Consider the following 24857-nt stretch of genomic DNA (forward strand, 5'->3'; position numbering starts at 1 on the left):
GAGTTTTTCACAAACTACAGTTCTGAAGTGAGATCATTTTTTTCCCTGCAGTTTTACTTTAGTGGTTTCTTCTTTTTTGTTGCTGCCGGATATTAAAGGCAGCAAAATTAAGATTTGTGTATTCCCAATTAGACCGCTTGAGCAGAATTTAATTTTTTTGTTTGCGAATGTAAAAGATTATAAAGTGCATAGGCCATCTCACGGCAATTTATTGAAAACTATAAGAATAAAAATTACCGGCAATTTGCTGGTAATTCAGACCAAAATTCCAGATAGTAAATTTCTTCATTTATATAATCAAGAAATATGAAATAAGCCATTTCGTTATTTCGTTTAATATAAAAAAATGAAGGTTCTTGTTATTTTTCTAAAACTTCCCTGAGTGTCAATTTACTCATTTGTATGTATTTATATATATATATATAATATATATATATATATATATATATATATATACTATATATATATATATATATATATATATATATATATATATATATATATATATATATATATAAATATCTGGTGATGTAATTTTAATATGATTCTTTTATTGGATAGGGTAGTCACTTCCGTACAGTCGTACTTCTTAAAAATAAAAGTGAAATAGCCCAGATATAATATAAGGAAAAAGTAAGCTAATTCAACTCTATTTTTCTCTTATAGCTACTTTTCCCACTTCTCTCTCTCTCTCTCTCTCTATCATTATCATCATAGTTTAAACATCAGAGGCATCAATTTATATCCCATTAAACCCAATTAAGGAATGACTCCTCTGACACACAAAGCCTCTCTCTCTCTCTCTCTCTCTCTCTCTCTCTCTCTCTCTCTCTCTCTCTCTCTCAGTATATTTACAAACACATATACGTAATCATATATGTGGTGTTCTCAATTCAAGTGAGTTCTCTCTCTCTCTCATTATATTTACAAACATATACACGTATTATTATATAAGAAAGATGTTCTCAATTCAAGTGAGTTCTCTCTCTCTCTCATTATATTTACAAACATATACACGTATTATTATATAAGAAAGATGTTCTCAATTCAAGTGAGTTCTCTCTCTCTCTCATTATATTTACAAACATATACACGTATTATTATATAAGAAAGATGTTCTCAATTCAAGTGAGTTCTCTCCCTCTCTCTCGGTAAATATACAAATACATATACGTCATATATGGGATGTTCTCAATTCTAGTGAGTTCGTTCTCTCTCTCTCTCGGTAAATATACAAATACATATACGTAATCATATATGGGATGTTCTCAATTCTAGTGAGTTCGTTCTCTCTCTCTCTCTCTCTCTCTCTCTCTCTCTCTCTCTCTCTCTCTCTCTCTCTCTCTCTCTGTGACCCGCCTAAATTACTTGAAGGCTCATGACCTCATCTTCTCCAGATTATTAGGTTCTGTTATATAATTACTTCGGGACCGAACCTTTTTTTTTATGTAAATTCATTTCCCCCTGGCATTCTCGTGGGCAAAACATTTCAAGTTCATTAGGCTGGTGATAAATTAACTATTATTATTATTATTATTTTTTTCTATCTCAGTCATCCCATTCGACTGGGTGGTTTTTTTATAGCGTGGGGTTCCGGGTTGCATCCTGCCTCCTTAGGAGTCCATCACTTTTCTGACTATGTGCGCTGTTTCTAGTAGCACACTTTTCTGCGTGAGTCCTGGAGCTACTTCGGCATCTAGTTTTTCCAGAGTCATTTTCAGGGATCTTCGGACCGTGCCTAGTGTTCCTATGGGTACAATTTCCACTGGCATATCCCATATTCTCTTATTTCTATTTTCAGGTCTTGATACTGATAGATTATTATTATTATTATTATTATTATTATGATTATTATTATTATTATTATTATTATTATTCAAGAATTGCACAGATGCCTATAAAATTAACCTAAAAGACGTGGTAAATAATAATAATAATAATAATAATAATAATAATAATATAATAATAATAATAATAATGATGATGATGATGATGACGACATAACACAATTCATACTTAACACTCCGATAACCCCACAAAGAAAACTTCCGCATTCGCCTATATAAAATAAATTAAAAAAAATGTTTATAAAACCAATATAGAAATACTGCCTATATGTCAACATATAGACTGTAACGCATAAAGGACGCGTGTCAACATATGTACCATGATAAAGCCCTGAGTTCATATATCCATACACATGCTAATTCTGACGTTACAGAGCTTATGTTTACTTCATAGTAACCCTTATACATAATTCTAAATGGTTCTTGATCTCCCAATAAAAAGCACAAAGGGAAAAATCTAAAAGATGATGGGGTGGGAGGCGTTAGCAGAATTAGTTTAAATTTTCATTTGAATATTAGCTGAGAATGTTAAGCAACGTTGGGTCTTACCAAGACTTGGATGGGTAACCACTCAAAAAAATCAGACATTGCACAAACGTCCTTTGAACACCCATCCATGGGGTAGGGCGTAGGCCTAGCAACCATAGCTTATAAATACTTAATGAACGCAGAAAGGATAACACCTGGTTGCCATATATATATATATATATATTATATATATATATTATATATTTATATATACACACATATATGTATGTATGTATGTATGTATGTATTATAGGTCCCAGCGCCGCGTGACACAGAAGGCCCCTGGTAAAATTCCGCCATTCATGTCTTTCCTGTGTTTTATCTTTCACAAATCTCCACTCACATCCAGCCTTCCTTTTTATTGTTCTCATCTAAGTAGGGGTGGGTCTTCCAACTCTCCTCACCCAGCGAGCCATTTTACTTAATCTTAACACCGCTCCAGTATTTCCAAATCATAATACAAAATTATGATTTCATTTTAAAAATCAGTGAAGAATCAAAGCTCAGTTATTAAAAGAAGAAAGATTTCCCTTCATCCTTTAATGAAACTGTTCCTGTGTCGAGACCTGAATATTTCATCAAACTCTAATTTATGGCCCCAAATTTACGAATAATGCTGCCAGTCGTAAAGATAATGGACGACCAATTCACTTCCGCTTTAAAGGAATGACGTGAAAGAAGAAAACACTGTAATTAAAACATTAGCGATCGTGTAATGATACACGCTGTAAGGAAGAACCCTTTTTGCGTGTTGCTAAATCTACATATAGACTTTTTCCTCACCAAATAATCACACACACAGACAAGTAAGCACAGCAAGTTTGGCAGAACGTTTAATTATAACATTTACTGTACTCTCTCTATGTACACATTTTATACATACATATAAACATACACACACACGCACAAACATAATATATATATATATATATATATATTATATATATATATATATATATATATATATATATATATATATATATACATATATATATATGCCTGCATAAAATATATATATATATATATTATATATATATATATATATATATATATATATATATATATCTATATATATATACATAAAATACAGTATATATATTATCTATATATATATATATATATGTATTATATATATATATATATATATATATATATATATATATATATATATATATATATATATATATATATATATATATATATATACGATGCATACCTTCGGAGAGATTTCCATGTAACAACTTGTAGGTAAATTACCTTGCCTTTCACTGGATGGTAATCTGACACCCCGGTCATCAACTTCGTGGAATAAATAGTACACAGTCTTACAAACTTTTGGAAACAAGTTCCCTAACTTTTTTTTTTTTTTTTGTCATTCAAAGGGTGAATGGCCTTTCTAATTAGAGAAGAAAGTTTTGCTAGAAATATTACGAGGATATATCCTAGAAAGGGAATATCTCATTCTACGTCTCGATAGGCTGGTTTGGCTGCACAGTAGGCCTTTTTATTCATCACCTATGGAACTGAGAACGTGGAAGCCATGAAATACTATGGTACAGAGTTTTCAGCTGATATTATCATACGTGTTTAGAGCGTATCGTAATCCTCTTGGTTAGGGACAATGTGCTTATCCCATTATTTTTTCCAAAACACTTTCTTCTACGCCTGTGGACTGGCGTACCCGGCGGCGTACCTACCGCCTTATTCATCAACGTGGCAAACCTGTTCCTGAAACCTGCCAATCACCTGACTGTCTTGGCGGTGATCAGTAAGTTATATACCCTTCTGTTAAAACACTGGACCTGTTTCTACCATATTTCTGTCACAGATGAGTTCCACAAGTTGTGCCATATCGATAGACATCGTGAATCATCAGTATATCCAAAGCAGCAATGCATAATAAACTGTAGGTAAATGAGGTAACTGAGAAGCAACAGAACGTTTACTTGTTTGTATAAACTGTCGAGAATTTAATTTTATTCAGCAATTCGTGAAGATACTAAATAAAGCCTTATAATCCTTCCATCTTAAGTATACCCATCAACATGCAGATAAATGATCAACATTGGCTTGTCACTCCATGCAGTCACGCCAAGTTCCGCATATTCAATCAAAACCCTTCCCAGGTAGGATGCGCAAACACTCTGCTGAAAGTTTCTGAAAGCTGAAAGCCCTTATTTTTTTGCGCCCACCTACAACCAAAAATTGAAATCATATAGTTTTGTCCACCTTTTACGAACAGCAACCAGTTGACAACTCTCTGGTTTTTGGAAAACTTACGAAATTCTATTTAAAAGCCTTTGGTTCCTGCTGATCTCCTGTGAATCCCATCCTGAGCAGCCTTGGTGTGGTCGACCTCCTACGAACCCCTGGTTTGAAGTTAGAGCTTCAGCAAAACCTGAAGTGAATCATACTAAGTAAACTTAAAACTTTAGAAAGTTTGTCAAAAGACAATTATCCATACTGGGAGAATGACGAAAGAAAAGAAAAATGATATACATAGCCTAAATAATCACGAAATTCCTAAGAAGCATAAACCTCATAAATGTATGAGTTAGGTGCCTCGTTTTCGTCATCACTACAATCCACTCTTTAGGCCTCTTAAAATACCAGAGTCACTCCAGAGTAACAGGGACTTGTTGCGATGAAATTCTACTGAATGTTTTATTCCAGTACGACAAGAATACCATGTATGTTTTCATCTTATTCTGAGAACATCCCAATTAAAGGACTCGTTTCTCTGGAAAACACAAACACAAACAAACAAACATACACACATATATATGTGTGTACATATGTATGAATGTATGTATGTATGTGTATATATATACACACATACATATACATATGACCTGATTCTCGGTCATATATAGGTTCTACCAGTACACACATAAATGTATAGCGCATGCATACTGTATGACAATGGACAATCACGGAGAAATATTTAAAGTATATAGCCTTAGCCTTCCCGGCATAAAAAAAATGGAATTCTTCAGGCATTCAGTCGTCAAAGGCACATTACGGAACTCTATCGATAGAAAGCATGACAGCAAAACTCCTAAGGGCCTAGACACAGTAAAACATGGGGTTTTTTCAACAATCATTCTTACGACGTCCTAAAAAAAATATAAAAAATAAAGAAAGGGAAGCTTATCTCCTAGTATCAACTCATTGTTGAAGTTAGCATTTCGTAAGAGAGCATGCCATTTTGATTGTCATCTACTTCTGACTTCCTTTCAAAAAAGTCGACAACGAGTGAACGATGAAATTTGAAAATACTCTGTTATTTACGAGGTGTGTCCATCGTCTCGTTCGGTCCAGTTGCAACTCCCTTCTTTTTTTCGGTTATTGCTTGAGAGAGAGAGAGAGAGAGAGAGAGAGAGAGAGAGAGAGAGAGTTTTTCGGATACTGTTTTGAGAGGGTTATTTTTTCGGATATTGTTTTGAGAGAGAGAGAGAGAGAGAGAGAGAGAGAGAGAGAGAGAGAGGTAATTTTTCGGATACTGTTTTGAGAGAGAGAGAGAGAGAGAGAGAGAGAGAGAGAGAGAGAGAGAGAGAGAGAGAGAGAGAGAGAGAGAGAACCTCTCAATTGGCCAACAAGATATCCTCCTAACTATCATTAAGGAACCATTCAACCCGAAACTCTCTGATGATAGTCATCAATCTCTATCCCGAGGGCGAAGGAAAGGAACGACCCCTCGATTTACTCTGGACCTAAAAAACTATTTATCCTCGAATTACGTTTCTTTGACTTCCTCCAATTCCCTCGATTTTCCGACCAGACGATTCTGGCCCCCACCCGCGGCATGAATAACGACCGCTCTCGGCGTCACAACAGTGGGGGTCATTGAAACCGATGTAGGACTTCACTGCCTGGACTGGAATTGGAATATTGTGCCACTGAATTAGAAGTAGATTGTAGGCCATCTAAATGAATATGGCCTTGCCCGTTCGAAAGACAGATACAAAAGTTTCCCCAAAACGTGAAATCAGGAAAATTCTAAATTTTTCAGCAATGAAATTCACGTTCTCTTTTGACTGCAGACTGAATTAAGCGGTTAATCCCAGATGTATAAGGTAACTTTAATGAACAACATTTCTAAGCTTTTCACCGTCTTCAAAAAAAAGCCTTAGTCTCTCATTTTTTTTTATTCTATTCTTTATATTTTCCTGCTTAACGCCCTTCACTATTGTACTTTGCAGATCTGCTATTTTTGGTGCTCTCCTCAGATTTTTCAGTCCTCGTCATGATTCTTCGCAATCTGAAACAATTTCCTTTAAGTGACCGCTCTTTTTTTTTTTTCTGGCAGAGCCATATTTAAGGTGTGACGGGGATGGGGAGGGGGTAGAAGTGGGGGGAGGGAGGGAGCGGGGGTAAAGCAGCTACAAGATTTTCCAGTCACTTTTTAGAAGCATGATATTGTTTACAATTTATTTCTTGTACCTCTTTTTTTTTTTTTTTTACAAAGAAGTTCTCTTTTTCATTACCTTTTAATTATATCCGACAACTCACACCTCAAAGATTTATGCATTCTGATACTTTTTTGACTTGAGGACCCGGAGAAACTTTTATGTTTGCTGTGACCTTGCCAGTAAGACTTATCATTCATGTTCACGGGGACTCTTTTGCCTTAATGAAAAAGGATGAGTGATATCCCATGACAAAGCTCTTATTTAGAACAATGCTCTATTGCTACTGTGCAGTCTAGGTGGGTCCTGAATTTTCTCCAAAGCTGTGTGTCATGCAAACAGATTTATGCAATTCTCTCTTTAAATTGCAACGCATTAGAATGTTTCAGCAGACCCCAATCAACCAACCTCTAGCTCATCTGTGGCCAAAAATACTGTTATTTAGTGCTTGGCGTTGCAATATTTCGATTTAACATCTCGATGAGAAATATGAGAACTTTTGCCGATTCAAATATCTTGTTTCAAAATCTAATAGTTCCTGTTTCTTTTTTTAGTGGTCAGTTTATATATATGTATATATATATATATATATATATATATATATATATATATATATATATATATATATATATATATATGTGTGTGTGTGTATGTATATGTATATGTATATATATATATATATATATATATATATATATATATATATATATATATGTGTGTGTGTGTATGTATATATATATATATATATATATATATATATATATATATATATATATATATATATATATATATATATTATATACTACCTACTACACACACGTCTTTCTTAAGTAATCACCTCAGGTGGTACACTATGTTTGCAGCGTCCTCCCGGCCCCTAGCTACACCCACTTTTCAACCTTTTACTTTATTTCCGTTCTCGCTTCCTTTCTTCAGTCTTGCTGTTACTTCTTTACGCAACTGCGAGGGTTTTCTCCAAGTTCTACCTTTGCATCTTTGTACTTCATCTCCTTGATTTTCTGGATTTCTTTATGTTGTTGTCTAAACACTCCAACTCCTCTTGTTATTGTCTCAAGCACTGACTGGGAGAAAGTGTCCCAGTGCTTGGCTTAAGAGCCTGACTTTCATAAAATCAATTTCTGAAGTAATGGCCTAGCTCGGCTTGGTCTATTATGCTTTAGCAACACATCAAACTTTTGTTCAATGCAAGTACACTTTTGGAAATACGTCTCATTTCCACATACATCCTCTTCTGTGGAAGCTCGGGAAGTCATCTGTCGTGAGAGCCCCGTCCTTACAAATGTTCGCATAATTTGATCAATATCAATAATCTAAAACCAAGGCAACTATGTATATCTATCTACCTGTCTATATCCACACACCCACCCACCCACACACACACACACATATATATATATATATAAAGACAAAATCCACGAAGGAAAGAGAAACAATGGAGTGCTGCAAGGCCTTTCGACTTATCGTCCTTTACTTAGCAGTCTGCTAAGTAAAGGACGATAAGTCGAAAGGCCTTGCAGTTCTCCATTGTTTCTCTGCCCTTCGTGGATTTTGTCTTTATTTATATATTCATCACGTTTCCTATTTTCGTGATTCAGTTATATATACATATATATATATATATATATATATATATATATATATATATATATATATAATTTGGCATATATACATATATATATATATACACGGCAAAATGAACTTTTGTCCTTAATCAAAGGTGTTCATGCCCCTCTCCTCTAAGCGAAGAAGCGGCAATTCAGAACCTATAACGTTACGAAGTCGTCTTCCAGTGGCCTGGCAAAAGCCTATGACATTGATTCCTTGCAAATAAACCCACCATCTATCTCGATATTAACCATTAAAAATTCTCTACTTGGCCTGCAAACAATACATTCCGACCCTATCCTTGAACCTTACTCACTCAGTTCCAGTGCCGAAATCGGCTAAGAATTTCTTCATTTCAGGATGCCAATAGGCTTTAACTCTCCTCTAATTAATTCAGTCGCGACAAAAAAAAAAAAAAAACTTATGGGGGTTATGGAAAAGAGCTGGTGTATAGGTTCACAAAGGTCCATCTTAAAATATACCCAGTTCCTCATTGATGGGCACGACCATTGTCAGGGAATAATAACCCTTTGGTATTGGTGCTAAATAAATGAATGTTAACATATTTAGAGTTAATTGCAATGTTTTGCCATATCGCAATCGAAATATTATAATTCGTTCGTTTGTAAAGTATTTTGTTTATTAGAAAAAAAAGCAATAAATTGATAATGTTGCTACATACGATCACATTTGTACACATACACACGCACAAGCATATATATATATATATATATATATATATATATATATATATATATATATATATATATATATATAATATATATATATATATATATAATATATATATATATATATATATATAATATATATATATATATAATCTGTAATGTGTATTCATAAAGTTAGAGTTTAGAAAAAACTTCTTATCGGGAGAGGCCAATAGCAAGGAATTTTGATAAACCCTAGAACAAGTTAATAATAATAACAGTAACTTTGTTATCGATCATACTGTGGCGTGCTAAGAATAATAACTAAGTTAAACTGTATCTTGGCACAAAGCAGGTTAGAGTTAAAGCAAATTCCCCAAAGATAGCCATTTGCAATCAAAATATTCCGTTTACATAATTTCACGGCCACCAGCTATCTGGAGATTAATCATATTCAGAGACTAACAGCCAACTTTTCATCTTCCGTGACCTTGATCAATAAAATTTTGATAATTTCGTCTCAGTAGTTTTGGTTGTTGTTTTTGAAAGTTCAAGTGCTGGATGAAATCAATATTCTGCAGTCATTGCGGTTTTCTTTCTGTCAACCTCTCTCTAATCATTACCAAGCAAAGATTCAAAGGGTACACAGGGGATTCTTCAACAAATCAACAAAAGAAATGTCCCACATTTTCCATCATATCATATAAATCTGAGATATCCTTAGTCCTTCAATTCTACTGTATTCGACGTCAAATACCTCCTTTATACAATACCCTACAACGAGAATTTCTCTTACCTAACCACTTGAACTCACCTTCCACCTAAGCGCTTGTCCACGATCACAATCAACCAACACACTTTTTCAAATAGTAAAACGATAAAAGTTCCTGGAGTTCTCCCCCGATGAGCCGCGTCGTGATGCTACCTGTTACTATGATTACCTTAACACAGAAGATAGCACTAACTCCAAGTGGCTCATTAAGGCCTATTTCTAAGTGAAGTATGACAGTATGTCCTTGAATTACGGCTATCAATTCTAACTGAACTTCACACAAGGAATGCCATTCCACAGGGGTGGAACTAATACCCAGGCGAATAAAATCTCTCTCTCTCTCACGTGCAAGCAAACAAACACACACACACACGTACACAGAGTCATAATCAATCCAAGCCTATTGTAATAGGTGCGGAGTTGTGGAATCTCAAGTCCTTGCAGCAGAATCCAATACAATCCAAAATGAAAAATGAAAGATCCTATTAGAATCGAGAGACAACCAAAATGCTTTCCTCAAGATATTCTGTGAGACATCCGTTGTTTATCACAAACTCCTTAGTCTGCTGAGGCGTTCTAGGGCGGAACCTTGGTCTAAGTGGTAACACGATTTCAAAGGCCTGTCTTTTACGTTATAGATTACTAGTGTTGCAGTAGAAAGATTTTCACTTAAATCTGAAAGATAATTTCATTCATTTGCAACTCTTGATTTCTATTGGAGGGCGGATCACAGTGTGTTTAAGGTTCCGCTTTGCTTTTTAATTCCTTTAAAAATTATACGTGAGAAACAGCTCCCTTCTAGTGAGATATTTATAAAGAAAAAAAAAAATTTTGTTTTAATTTTTTTAAACATAAATACTTTCAACTGTTCATACAAGTTTCAGAAGGATCAGGTAGTAATGTAATTTACCTCAGAGGCAGATCATTCCCCACCCCGAATTCGCAAGGTCCGAGTTTCGAATTTGAAACCTCTATCCTTCTGCCATTAATACCTCTTAAAAAAAAAAAAAAAAAAAAAAAAAAAAAATATATATATATATATATATATATATATATATATATATGTATGTACATATATGTGTGTCTGTGTTTGTGTATGTACGTATATAAAATGAAGTACATTGCATTTATTCAAGATTTCAAAAATACTTCCAACGGCAGAGATTCAGTGTTCATGGCTGTTTTCTTTAAGAATCTACTGACAAAAAAATTTTTTTTTCTTTTCTTGTTCTACTGTGGATGATCCAAATTTCCTCAAAAGAAATTTTTACTCAGTCTGTGCAAAAGAGGAATATCATTAGGCCATTTCTTTCGATTCACAAAAAATACTTGGAAACGATATAATCATAATAAGAAACTCAGCGCTACGGTTAGATAACTTGATAATACATCATTGCATGGTACATAACATACAATAATAGGCAGTAATTACTGTATACGATCTTTAAAAAATAAATGTTAATCCAAAATGAAGATATTAATCCCAATGAAGACAGCTCCCCTAAGGGCTGGCCCGAAGGATTAGATTTATTTTACGTGGCTAAGAACCAACTGGTTGCCTAGCAACGGGACCTGCAGCTTATTGTGGAATCCGAACCACATTATGACGAGAAATGAATTTCTATCACCAGAAATAAATTCCTTGGATTCTTCATTGGTCGGTCGGAGAGTCGAACGCTAGGCCAACAGCGTGCTAGCCGAGAGCTCTACCCACCCATCCAATGAAGAACAAACTAAGACTATAATCAATGACCGTATACAGAAATTCAAAAGACCAATCAAGGGCCAAACTTATAAAGGGGACGAAAAGGGAACAAATACACTAAGCAAGGCTGTTCAGCATTTCTAGGAAAAGATATGCAGAAATGGTGATGATTTTAAACGATTCGTATAGCAAAACTGCTTCCGTAATAGGTTGTTTAGCACACGTTTGCACATATATATACAGTATTTACATACATATATATATATATATATATATATATATATATACATATATACAGTTAGTATATATACATGTGTGTGCGTATGTGTGTGTGTTTGCGTGTGCGAAATATAAAAACACCGTATCTTGCTTTTCACTTATCTACAGAGGGATCCACATTAATACTCTTGATTAGAAAGACAAAATGTATTTTTAAAAATACATACAGCGCTTGTATAGTTTTCGTCCATTCTTCTGTGGATTGATCACTATGGTTGGACGAAATCTATAAGCAATAAGCTCTGTATATATTTTTACAACCACATTTCTACCTTCTAACCAAGAGTATTACTGTGATCCTTCTATATATATATATATATATATATATATATATATATATATATATATATATATATATATATATATATATATATATACACACATATATATTTATATACACATTTATATATATATATTTATATACGCTATAGAGAATAAAGACTGGATTTATATACATATATATTTATATATATATATATATATATATATATATATATATATATATATATATATATATATATATATATATATATATATATATATATATATATATATATATACAGTATATATATACATTTATATACATATATATTTATATACGCTGAAGGTAGAGAATAAAGACCCCTTAAAATGACTTACCTTCAGCCGTTCCTTAAATTAATCCTGCGTCCGTGAAAATCTTCTTTCAGTGTGTCTTTTCCATAGCGCACTGACGTAATTCTGTTTGAAATCAGGAGCAACTGATCATAATCCCCAGGACGCACCTCCAGAGTCCACGTAAGAAATAAACGACAAAAAAACTATAAGTCACCCAATTCCAAGGCTAATTCCAGTGCCTTTGGAGCAATACTGTTGTCGACCAGTGGAAACGTCACGGAATCACAAAGCAGCAACGTTGAAAACCGCATATAAAATGCGAAGGTCATTCCCTCCGTCGGCAGAGAACGGTCCCACACAACAAACCACGCTAGGAGCCCCGACCGGAGGAGAAATCGTACATCCTAACTTTCACAGTCACGGCGCGAGGCACACTGGCTCCCTGCTTTCAATTTAGGTCCTGCCAACGCCGCCCAGATGACGACGGAGTGGTGGCGGCGTTCGTCCGTTCGTTCCTTGGCCCGTTCCGGCGTACCGCAGAGAGAGAAAGAGCTGGGGAGAAAGAGCGAAAGAGAGAGAGAGAGAAATCGTCCAGACTGACCCAAAAGCTACTTTATGTGTATGTTACTGTGCGTTTATGTGTATGTAAACTTGCTAATAATGTATGTCATGTGTAATATATGCTAGGAACTTCCCTAATAAACAGCAAATTTCTGCACTTTCTATTACGTCTGTGTATGTACCATACATACATACATACATACATACATACATACATACATAATGTATATACATACATACATACATACATACATACATATATATATATATATACATATTTAAATATTTGTGCTTATCCATTCACTGTACGAATACATGCATCCAATGTTATTAGGAAGAAGGTTGCATATTAATGAAGAATAAGTCTTGCTGATAAATGCTTTTTCATCGAAAAAAATATAAAAAAATGTTAAGTACTAAATAACTCCTAAGTTTGATAGAGACTGCAGAAAAAGAGACCTTCATCATTATAATGACTATGGAACTAGCCAAAAGTTCATTAAGTTGCTACGAAGCTCCAAATGAATAAAATGAAAACGCTAATAAAAGCAAAGAAGAAAGTTCACAAACACACACATACATATATATACTGTATATACATATACTGTACATGTATGCATATATATACACACACACATATAATATAATATATATATATATATATATATATTATATATATATTATATATATATTAAAAGGAATGTCAGGTATAATGAATACACCAATGAGAACATTATCATGAAAGTTAAAAATATATAAAAAAATAATGAAATACGTACTTCAGTGTATCCTCGAACAGGCGAGCTCAAATCCAAGGTTTGAGAAGTCGAGACAATAAGAGAGAGAGAGAGAGAGAGAGAGAGAGAGAGAGAGAGAGAGAGAGAGAAGAGAGAAGTCGATTTTGTACCACATGGCTGAAACTGAGTGATGAGTTTTTATTTCAGGTCTTAACCTGCTTTCACAAGCAATTTCCTGCCAAATTAAAAACAAATTTACGTAAAACAGGCATTGACTCCAAGACCAGACCTCCTTGGCAGGTCTTGGCTGTTGCCTGAACAACCATTACTGTAGTCATCTTGAAGGATTAGGGTCTTCTAATTATGTACGGAATGACTAGTAAGCCTCACTGTTAACAGAAAAATATCTGGTGCATCCTTCGTTTATTATTAAGGACTTCTAACCCTGATGATGTCTCATTTCAATCCTCCCCGCTTTGACATGACTGAGGATGTCGCAATGCCAGCGTACAGAAGCTAACCAATTAATTTCAATTCCTTTACAAGGTCACTGAGAACGGAAATGGTCCTGATTTTGGTACTTACGTTTCCACGAAACCGATTCCTAACTTATTGTACACGAGGATGTAAGTTCATAATTGCGTTTACCTTTTACCTGTCTATTGTATGAAACGGGAATCTAACAATGATAAGGCCTTGACATGAAGTTCCAATATTAATATCAAATCATTCACGAAGTTGCGAGTACACCATGAATTGTCATCCTTGGTGGAGCCATTCATTCTCCAGAACTTTTACAGACTGATCAATGTCTCTCTTGCCCTGAACATTATCCTCTCTCTCTCTCTCTCTCTCTCTCTCTCTCTCTCTCTCTCTCTCTCTCTCGTATTATTTAACAGTTTATCTTGTAATTGCATTCAGCCAACGGAATCCCCTCCTTCATCAATTCCTTTGTATTCACGTTCTTGTTACACACCTCTGTTATTGTCTTCTTTCTTTGCCCTTTCGTCATAGGATATCCTACACACATAATGAAGAACAAATACCTGGAATACTTAATTTACTCTTTTAATAACTTAAATACTTTATTTCCTCTTAATACTTTAAATACTTTATTTCCTCTTTTAATAATTTCAATACTTTATTTCCTCTTTTAATAATTTAAATACTTTATTTCCTCTTTTAATAATTTCAATACTTTATTTCCTGTTGTAATAATTTCAATACTGTATATCCTGTTTCTTGTTACTCAGTTTTTTTGTTTTTCAAAATAACGTTTTTAATCATCTGCGAATTTCCACTAATCCAGTGTTTCAAGTACAACTATCTAATTCCCTTTTGCAGTCAGGAAATTCAAACTGGCTCAATGCAATAAACAACTACAAATGACCAAATACTCAATTAGAGATCTAACCGTTGCTTTGAAGTATTCATAACATTTCCGAGATCCGCTTCAAATGAAAATGAGATGATGAAATACACATTATCACGACCGACGAAAAAGTTAATCAGGCAGAAAAGGGTAAACGTTAAATTTTGGAAACACGAAATTTCAGTCCTCGATACCGAGCCAACAGAAATTAAAGCTGATTGTAATTTTGATTAGCAGAACTTTTCAATGTTTCTATTGCAGTGGACATTGTTACATAAACCATACTAATCTGAGTTACTCTCGGAAGAGATAAATAGGCAGCCGGTGAGTTTGATAGTTTTAATGGACAAAAAAAAATTAATTACTGGGTCCATCAGCATAGTTATAGCTTATTTTTCCAATCCGTATCATAAACAATATGATTTCGCCTTTAAAAATAGATTATTCGAACTACTGAATGGATTCCACGTGCAAGTTGCATGCGAATTTGAAATGCAAGATTACTTTTTAGCGACACTTTAAATCAGTAGGTTTTTTCAGGATTAACCTCACCGATGATTACCCTAAGTCCAATATTGTTTATTATTTCTCCAAAAAATATCGAATATATGTTCATAACTATTTTATGTGTTTATTTGATTCGCCGGTTCTGCGTGTTACTTGCAAAAACAATAAATGTATGAATAAAAAAGACACTTTACTCGGTAAATTATTCTAATCATTGGCTGGCGACGCAACTGATCCATACTAAGGAGTTACTGAAATTTCAAAATACTGACTGAATGATTGATTGAACATTATCAGGCGCCATGACTGTTTACATCTGCAAAACGAAAGCACTTCGATAGCCTATACTCTATGCCTACAGGAAGAAAGCGCTTCCTAGTGATAAGGAATCTTTCACAACACGTAGGGGTTGCGTATAATGATGAGGTTACAGGTAAGTAAACAGTCAGATCTGAGCTGAAAAACAAACTATACGGAAGCAAACAGCCAGATCTGAGGTGATAAAAAAAACTATAGGGAAGTAAGCAGACAGATCTGAGCTGATAAACAAACTATAGAGAAGTAAACAGTCAGATCTGAGCTGATAAACAAACTATAGGGAAATAAACAGTCAGATCTGACCGGGTAAACAAATTACAGGGAAGTAAACAAACAGATCTGAGCTGATAAACAAACTGTAGGAAAGTAAACAGTCAGATCTGACCTGATAAATAAACTACAGAGAAGTAAGCAGTCAGATTTGAGCTGATAAACAAACTGTAGGGAAGTAAACAGTCAGATCTGAGCTGATAAACAATCTATAGGGATGTAAACAATCAGATATGAGATGATAAACAAACTATAGGGAAGTAAACCATCAGATCTGAGCTGATAAACAAACTACAGGGCTGTCCGTCTTCTCCGGCTGGTCTTCGACATTCCTTGGTCTAGTTGGCATGTGCTAGGACCAGCGAGTGTCCAGTGGCTCCCCCAACCCACTGTTCACCCGCCAACCTTGGGCTGTCCATCCTCTCTCGCTGGTCTTAGACATTCCTTAGCCTAGTTTGCATGTGCCAAGGCAAGCGAGTGTCCAGTGGCTCCCCCAACCCACTGTTCGCCCACCAACCTTGGGCTGTCTGTCTTCTCCAGCCGGTCTTCGACATTCCTTAGTCTAGTTGGCATGTGCTAGGGCCAGCGAGTGTCCAGTGGCTCCCCCAAGCCGCTGTTTGTCTGTCAACCTTGGGCTGTCTGTCTTCTCTGGCTGGTCTTTGACATTCCTTAGCCTATTTGGCATGTGCCAGGGCCAGCAAGTGTCCAGTGGATCCCCCAAGCCGCTGTTCGCCCACCAAAATTCGGCTGTCCGTCTTCTCCGGCTGGTCTTCGAAATTCCTTAGCCTAGTTGGCATGTGCCAGGTCCAGCGAGTGTCCAGTGGCTCCCCCAAGCCGCTGCTCGCCTGCCAACCTTGGGCTGTCCGTTTTCTCTGGCTGGTCTTCGACATTCCTTAGTCTAGTTGGCATGTGCTAGGGCAAGCGAGTGTCCAGTGGCAGCGCCCCCAACCTACTGTTCTCCTGCCAACCTTGGGCTGTCCGTCTTCACTGGCTGGTATTTGACATTCCTTAGTCTAGTTGGCATGTGCCAGGGCAAGTGAGTGTCCAGTGGCTCCCCCAAGCCACAGTTCGCCCGCCAACCTTGGGCTGTCCGTCTTCTCTGGCTGGTCTTCAACATCCCTTAGTCTAGATGGCATGTGCCAGGGCAAGTGAGTGTCCAGTGCCTCCCCCAAGCCGCTGTATGCCCACCAACCTTGGGCTGTCCATCTTCTCTGGCTGGTCTTTGACATCCCTAAGTCTAGTTGACATGTGCCATAGCCAGCAAGTGTCCAGTGGCTCCCCCAAGCCGCTGTTCGCCCGCCAACCTTGGGCTGTCCGTCTTCTCCAGCTGGTCTTTGAGATTCCTTAGTCTAGTTGGCATGTGCCAGGGCCAGTGAGTGTCCAGTGGCTCCCCCAAGCTGCTGCTCATCAGCCAATCATGGGCTCTCCGTCTTCTCCAGCTAGTCTTCGACATTCCTTAGTCTAGTTGGCATGTGCCAGGGCCAGCGAGTGTCCAGTGGCTCCCCCAAGCCGCTGCTCACCCGCCAATCTTAGGCTCTCCGTCTTCTCCGGCTGTTCTTCGACATTCCTTGGTCTAGTTGGCATGTGCTAGGGCCAGCTAGTGTCCAGTGGCTCCCCCAAGCCGCTGTATGCCCGCCAACCTTGGGCTGTCCGTCTTCTCTGGCTGGTCTTCGACATTCCTTATTATAGTTGGCATGTGCTAGGGCCAGCAAGTGTCCAGTAGCTCCCCCAAGCCGCTGTACGCCCGCCAACCCTGGGCTGTCCGTCTTCTGGCTGGTCTTCGACATTCCTTGGTCTAGTTGGCATGTGCTAGGGCCAGCTAGTGTCCAGTGGCTCCCCCAAGCCGCTGTATGCCCGCCAACCTGGGCTGTCCGTCTTCTCCAGCTGGTCTTCGACATTCCTTATTATAGTTGGCATGTGCTAGCCAGCAAGTGTCCAGTGGCTCCCCCAAGTCAGCTGCCACCCGCCAACCTTGGGCTGTCCGCTTCTCCAGCTGGTCTTCGGCATTCCTTAGTTCTAGTTGGCATGTGCTAGTGCCAGCCAGCGTCTCATGCCTCGCCGCTGCCGCTGCTCACTCCACCAACCTGGGCTCCGTCTTCTGGCTGGTCTTCGAAATTCTCAGTCTAGTTGGCATGTGCTAGGGCCAGCGAGCATCCAGTGACTCTGCCGCTGCTCACCACCAACCTTGGGGCCTGTCTTCTGGCTGGTCTTCGACATTCCCAGTCTAGTTGGCATGTGCTAGGCCACGAAGCAACCAGTGGCTCCCCCAAGCCGCTGTACGCCCACCAACCTTGGCCCGTCTTCTGGCTGGTCTTCGACATTCTTTAGTCTAGTTGGCATGTGCTAGCCAGCGAGCATCCAGTGGCTCTGGCTGCTGCTCACCCACCAAATCTTGGGCTCCGTCTTCTGGCTGGTCTTCAACATTCCCAGTCTAGCTGGCATGCCAGCCAGCGAAAGGTCCAGTGGCTCTGGGCCGCTGTACGCCCACCAACCTTGGGCTCCGTCTTCTCTGGCTGGTCTTCGACATTCCTTAGTCTAGTTGGCATGTGCTAGGGCCAGCGAGTGTCCAGTGGCTCCCCTAAGCCGCTGCTCACCCACCAATCTTGGGCTGCGTCTTCTCTGGCTGGTCCTCGACATTCCTTAGTCTAGTTGGCATGTGCTAGGGCAAGCGAGTGTCCAGTGGCTCCCCAAAGCCACTGCTCACCCACCAATCTTGGGATGTCCGTCTTCTCTAGCTGGTCTTCGACATTCCTTAGTCTAGCTGGCATGTGCCAGGGCCAGCGAGTGTCCAGTGGCTCCCCCAACCCACTGTTTGCCCGCCAACCTTGGGCTGTCTGTCTTCTCTGGCTGGTCTTCGAGATTCCTTAGTCTAGTCGGCATGTGCCAGGGCCAGCGAGTGTCCAGTGGCTCCCCCAACCCACTGTTTGCCCGCCAACCTTGGGCTGTCCGTCTTCTCTGGCTGGTCTTCGAGATTCCTTAGTCTAGTTGGCATGTGCCAGGGCCAATGAGTGTCCAGTGGCTCCCCCAAGGTCCTGCCTACCCGCCAATCTTGGGCTGTCCGTCTTCTCCGGCTGGTCTTTGATATTCCTTGTCTAATGGCATGTGCCAGGGCCAGCGAAAGGTCCAGTACCAGTGGCCCCAACCCACTGAGACTCGCTAGTTGGTATGTGCTAGGCCAACCAGTGGCTCCCCCAAGCTGCTGTTCCCTCTACTCTGCCGGCTGGTCTTCGACATTCCTTATTCTAGTTGGCATGTGCAGGGGCCAGTGAGTGTCCAGTGGTTCCCCCAAGCCGCTGTTCGCCCTACAACCGTGGGCTGTCCATCTTCTCTGGCTGGTCTTCAACATTCCTTAGTCTAGTTGGTATGTGCTAGCCAGCGAGTGTCCTGTGGTTCTGGGTTGCTGCAACCCTTTGGGGCCACTAGCTGGTTTTCTTTGAGATTCCCGTGGCATGCCAGGGGCCAGCGAATGTCCAGTGCTGTTCGCCTGCCAACCTTGGGATGTCCATCTTTCTAGCTGATTTTCGAGATTCTTGTCTAGCTGGCATGCTGCTAGGGCCAGCGAATGTCCAGTGGCTCTGCCGCTGTTCGCCTGCCAACCTTGGGCTGTCCGCCTTTCTAGCTGGTTTTCGAGACTCTAGTTCTGGCATGTGCTAGCCAGCGAATGTCCAGTGGCTCTGCCGCTGTTCGCCCCAACCTTGGCTGTCCGTCTCTCCAGCTGGTCTTCAACATCCTTAGTCTAGCTGGCATGTGCGAGTGCCAGCAAGCGTCCTGTGGCTCCCCAAGTCGCTGTTCGCCTGCCAACCTTGGGATGTCCATCTTCTAGCTGGCTTTTGAGATTCTCTTATAGTCTAGTTGGCATATGCCAGGGGCCAGCGACGTCCAGTGGATCCTCTAAGCCGGCTGTTCGCCTGCCAACCTTGGGCTGTCCATCTTCTCTGGCTAGTCTTCAATATTCCTTATTCTAGTTGGCATGTGCTAGGGCCAGCAAGTGTCCAGTGGGTCCCCAACCTTGGGCTGTCCATCTTCCTGGCTGGTCAATTTTGGTCTAGTCCGAAGTGTCCAGTGGATCCTCCTGTCTGGCCAACCTTGGGCTGTCCATCTATCTTTTTTCGAGATTCCCAGCTGGCATGATCCAGGCCAGCGAATGTCCAGTGGTTTCGTCGCTGTTCGCCCGCCAACCCTTTGGCCGTCCGTCTTCTAGCTGGTTTTCGAGATTCCTTAGTCTAGCTGGGTATGTGCCAGGGCCAGCGAATGTCCAGTGGCTCTGCCGCTGTTCCTGCCAACCTTGGGTCCAGCTGGTCTTCAAACATCCTTGTCTAGGGCTGTCCGCAAGTGTCCCGTGGCTGGTTTTCAACCTTTGGGATGTCCATCTTCTCTAGCTGGCTTGGAGCTGGTTGGCATGTGCTAGCCAGCGAATGTCCAGTGGCTCCCCAAGCTCGCTGTTCGCCTGCCAACCTTGGGCTGGTCTGTCCTGGGTACCAGGCTCCAGTGGGTCCTGTCGCTTCAACCCAGCTCCATCTTCTAGGCTGGTCTTCACTTATTCTAGTTGGTATGTGCCAGCCAGCAAGTCCAGTGGGTCCTGCTTCTGTTCATTCCGCCAACCTTGGGATGTCCATCTTCTAGCTGGTTTTTGAGATTCCTTAGTCTAGCTGGCATGTGCTGCCAAGGCCAGCGCTTGCCCGCCTGCCAACCTGTCCAGTGGTTTTCGAGATCCCTAGCTGGCATGTGCTAGGGTCAGCGAATTGTGGTTCCGCCTGCCAACCTTGGGCCGCCCGCCTTCTCCAGCTGGTCTTCAACATTCCTAGTCTAGTTGGCATAAAGCAGTGCCAGCAGTGTCCCGTGCCCCCTAAGTCGCTGTTCGCCAACCTTGGGATGTCCGTCTTCTCTAGCTGGCTTTTCGAGATTCCCTAGTCTAGCTGGCATGTGCTAGCCAGTGAATGTCCAGTGGATCCTGCCGCTGTCGCCTGCCAACCTTTGGGCTGTCCATCTTCTGGCTGGTCTTCAATATTCGAGATCCAGTGGTCCCCTTAGTCCAACCTGGGCTGTCCATCTTCTCTGGCTGGTCTTCACTATTCCTTAGGCATGTGCTAGCCAGCAAGTGTCCAGTGGTCTCTGCCGCTGTTCGCCTGCCGTAACTTTGGCGTCCGATGGGCTGGTCGACACCCCAGCTAGCTGGCATGATCCAGGCCACCCAGTGGCTGGGGCTGCCAACCTCCGTCTTCTCCAGCTGGTTTTCAACATTAGTCTCTGGCAGATCCAGTGTCCAGTGGTTTCTAAGTTGTTCGCCTGCCAACCTTGGGCTGCCGTAGCTGGTCTTCAACATTCCTTAGTCTAGTTGGCATGTGCTAGTGCTGCGAGTGTCCTGCGGGCTCTGTGTCTGCCTGCCAACCTTGGGATGTCCATCTTCTAGCTGGCTTTTCGAGATTCCAGTAGTCTAGTTGGTCCAGTGGCTGCTGTTCGCCTAACCTTGGGCCAGCTGAATTCCTGTCCAGTGGATCCTGTCCAGTGGTTTCTGTTCGCCTGCCAACCTTGGGCTGTCCATCTTCTCCAGCTGGTCTTCAACATTCTTATCTAGTTGGCATGTGCTAGCCAGCAAGTGTCCTGTGGCTCCCAAGCCGCTGTCCCAACCTTGTCCATCTTCTCTAGTGGGTCCCCAGCGAATGTCCAGTGGATCCCCTGCCGCCGTTCGCCTGCCAACCTTGCCGTCCATCTTCTGGCTGGTCTTCAATATTCCTGTCCAACCAGTGGTTGGCTTTGGCTCCGACTTCTCCTAGCTGGTCTTCGAGATTCCTTAGTTCAGCTGGTCCAGGCCAGCGCGAAAGTTCCAGTGGCTTCCTCTGCCGCTGTTCAGCCTGCCAACCTTGGGCTGTCCATCTGTCTTCTAGCTGGTCCTTAGTCTGGCATGTGCTAGCCAGCGAATGTCCAGTGGTTCTATCCCCCGTCTTCTATCTTGCAGGCCAACCTTGGGCTGTCCATCTTCTCCAGCTGGTCTTCAACATTCCAGTCTAGGGCATGTGCTAGTGCCAGCAAGTCCAGTGGGCCCCCTCAAGCCGTTTCGCCTGCCAACCTTGGGATGTCCATCTTCCGGAGATTCCTTCCAGTGGATCCTCTGCCGCTGTTCAGCTGGTTTTCGAGATTCCTTAGTTTAGCTGCCAGCGATGATCCAGGCCAGCGAAGCTGGTCCAGTCTAGCTGCTCTGCCAGCTCCAGTTCGCTGTTCGCCTGCCAACCTTGGGCCGTCCTAGCTGGTTTTCGAGATTCCTTAGTCTAGCTGGCATGTGCTAGGGCCAGCGAATGTCCAGTGGCTCCCCCAAGCCGCTGTTCGCCTGCCAACCTTGGGCTGTCCGTCTTCTCCAGCTGGTCTTCAACATTCCTTAGTCTAGTTGGCATGTGCTAGTGCCAGCAAGTGTCCCGTGGCTCCCCCAAGCCGCTGTTCGCCTGCCAACCTTGGGATGTCCATCTTCTCTAGCTGGCTTTTGAGATTCCTTAGTCTAGTTGGCATGTGCTAGGGCCAGCGAATGTCCAGTGGATCCCCCAAGCCGCTGTTCGCCTGCCAACCTTGGGCTGTCCATCTTCTCTGGCTGGTCTTCAATATTCCTTAGTCTAGTTGGCATGTGCTAGGGCCAGCAAGTGTCCAGTGGGTCCCCCAAGCCGCTGTTCGCCTGCCAACTTTGGCTGTCCGACTTCTCCTGCTGGTCTTCGACATTCCTTAGTCTAGCTGGCATGATCCAGGGCCAGCGAGTGTCCAGTGGCTCCCCCAAGCCGCTGTTCGCCTGCCAACCTTGGGCTGTCCGTCTTCTCTAGCTGGTTTTCGAGATTCCTTAGTCTAGCTGGCATGTGCTAGGGCCAGCGAATGTCCAGTGGCTCCCCCAAGCCGCTGTTCGCCTGCCAACCTTGGGCTGTCCGTCTTCTCCAGCTGGTCTTCAGATTCCTCTTTGGCATGTCTAGTGCCAGCAAGTGGCATGCAGTTGTTCTGCCAACCTGGGATGTCCAGCGAATGTCCAGTTGGTTCCAGCTGTCCAGTGGATCCAGTTCGCCTGCCAACCTTGGGCTGTCCATCTTCTCCAGCTGGTCTTCAACATTCCTAGTCTAGTTGGGTATGTCCAGCCCCTAGTGCCAGCAAGGCTGTCCGGGACTGCTGGTCTGCCGCTGTTCCAGTGGCTCTGCCAACCTTGGGATGTCCATCTTCTCTGGTTTTCGGAGATTCTGGCTTTGAGATTCCAGTGGTCTTAACCTTGTCCGTCTTCTAGCTGGTTTTCGAGATTCCTGCTAGGCTGCCACCAGCGAATGTCCAGTGGATCCCCTGCCGCTTGTTCCGCCTGCCAACCTTGGGCTGTCCATCTTCTCTGGCTGGTCTTCAACCTATTCCATTATGGCTCTAGTTGGGCATGTGCTAGCCAGCGAATGTCCAGTGGATCCCCAAGTGTCCAGTGGCTGGTCCCCTTAGTTGGCAGCCGTTAGCGCCCCGCCGCTGTCCCTGCCAACTTTGGCTGTCCGACTTCTCCTGCTGGTCTTCGACATTCCTTAGTCTAGCTGGCATGATCCAGGGCCAGCGAGTGTCCAGTGGCTCCCCCAAGCCACCGTTCGCCCGCTAACCTTGGGCTGTCCATCTTCTCCGGCTGGTCTTCGAGCATGTGCCAGGGCCAGCGAGTGTTGAACGGCTCCCCCAAGCAGCTGTTCGCCCACCAACGTCACCTTGATCTTAGTTTTATAATATGCCACCAAGTCCTGTGTTGGTTCCTGGGGCTTCGTGGTGCTTCGTCCTTCCGCATTCTTTTCCTGGAAATCCATTTCAAACGACCTTCGAATCCTTCCGGAGATATTCCAAGTTCCCTATACCTCCAGGAGTGAAGACGGTGCCACATGATCCTGGAATCTTTTAAGGCGTCAAGATGACGTTGTAATTCAATGGCCATTTCTCCAAGAATGCTTCAGGAGCTGAAGGCGGCGTCGAGTCATCCTGGAACCGTGATTCCTAAGATAGATTCTGGACTCCTGAAGTTGTGCCCATATTCACAAGTTTCTCAGTGACACACTACAGAGTGACTTCCAGATCAATCTTATATCATCTACTGCGGAAGAAAATATGGAAAAATTAAATAAACGAGGAAATTTTCATCTTCAATCTTGACTTGACTGAGATTTACTAAATATTTCATGGTATAGACTCTTAAAGATTTAATTGTGCAAGAGAGCATAGATTGGAAAGTAAATTTTTTCTTCTTCTCATTTAAACTACTCATCTGTTAATATAAATTTTATATGTGTGTGTGCGTGTGTGTGTTTGTGTGTGCGTGTGTGTGCATAAATCACTCATTCACGTCATTTAAATCTTACAGCGCAGAGGGAGAGAGAGAGAGAGAGTGATGATAGCAAATGAAAACAAATTAAGAGGTCTTTAGCAGAAATGTTTCATGTCATAACCTTGTTCAAATATTAGCAAAGTATTTACGATGAGGCTGGAGATGAGCCGAGACTTGTGGAAGATAAAAGAAAGGTAGACAAGAGTGGCACAATTTCCCAGAAGCCACTGTCCGAAACTGGCACACTGTAAAAGGATTAACATACATACATACATACACACACACACACACACACACACATATATATATATATATGATTTTTTTTTAATGTAATTATGGTAAATATGAAAAAACATAAA

General features: G+C 41.2%; 1 protein-coding gene across 5 annotated transcripts in view; it reads right to left on the reverse strand.

Moving 5' to 3' along the window:
• LOC136833344 (trypsin-1) overlaps window positions 1–24857 on the reverse strand; it is a 436392-nt gene that overhangs the window by 136929 nt on the left and 274606 nt on the right. For 3 of the 5 annotated variants that reach the window (XM_067095360.1, XM_067095359.1, XM_067095356.1), the window contains exon 1: window positions 12474–12867. The exons of the other annotated variants lie outside the window; for them this stretch is intronic. The gene's annotated coding sequence lies outside the window, so the exon portion shown is untranslated. Of the gene's footprint in view, window positions 1–12473; window positions 12868–24857 lie in introns of those variants that run through there. 5 annotated transcript variants of the gene reach the window in all.

This window comes from Macrobrachium rosenbergii, chromosome 51 (genome assembly GCF_040412425.1).
Source record: "Macrobrachium rosenbergii isolate ZJJX-2024 chromosome 51, ASM4041242v1, whole genome shotgun sequence".
NCBI lineage: Eukaryota > Metazoa > Arthropoda > Malacostraca > Decapoda > Palaemonidae > Macrobrachium > Macrobrachium rosenbergii.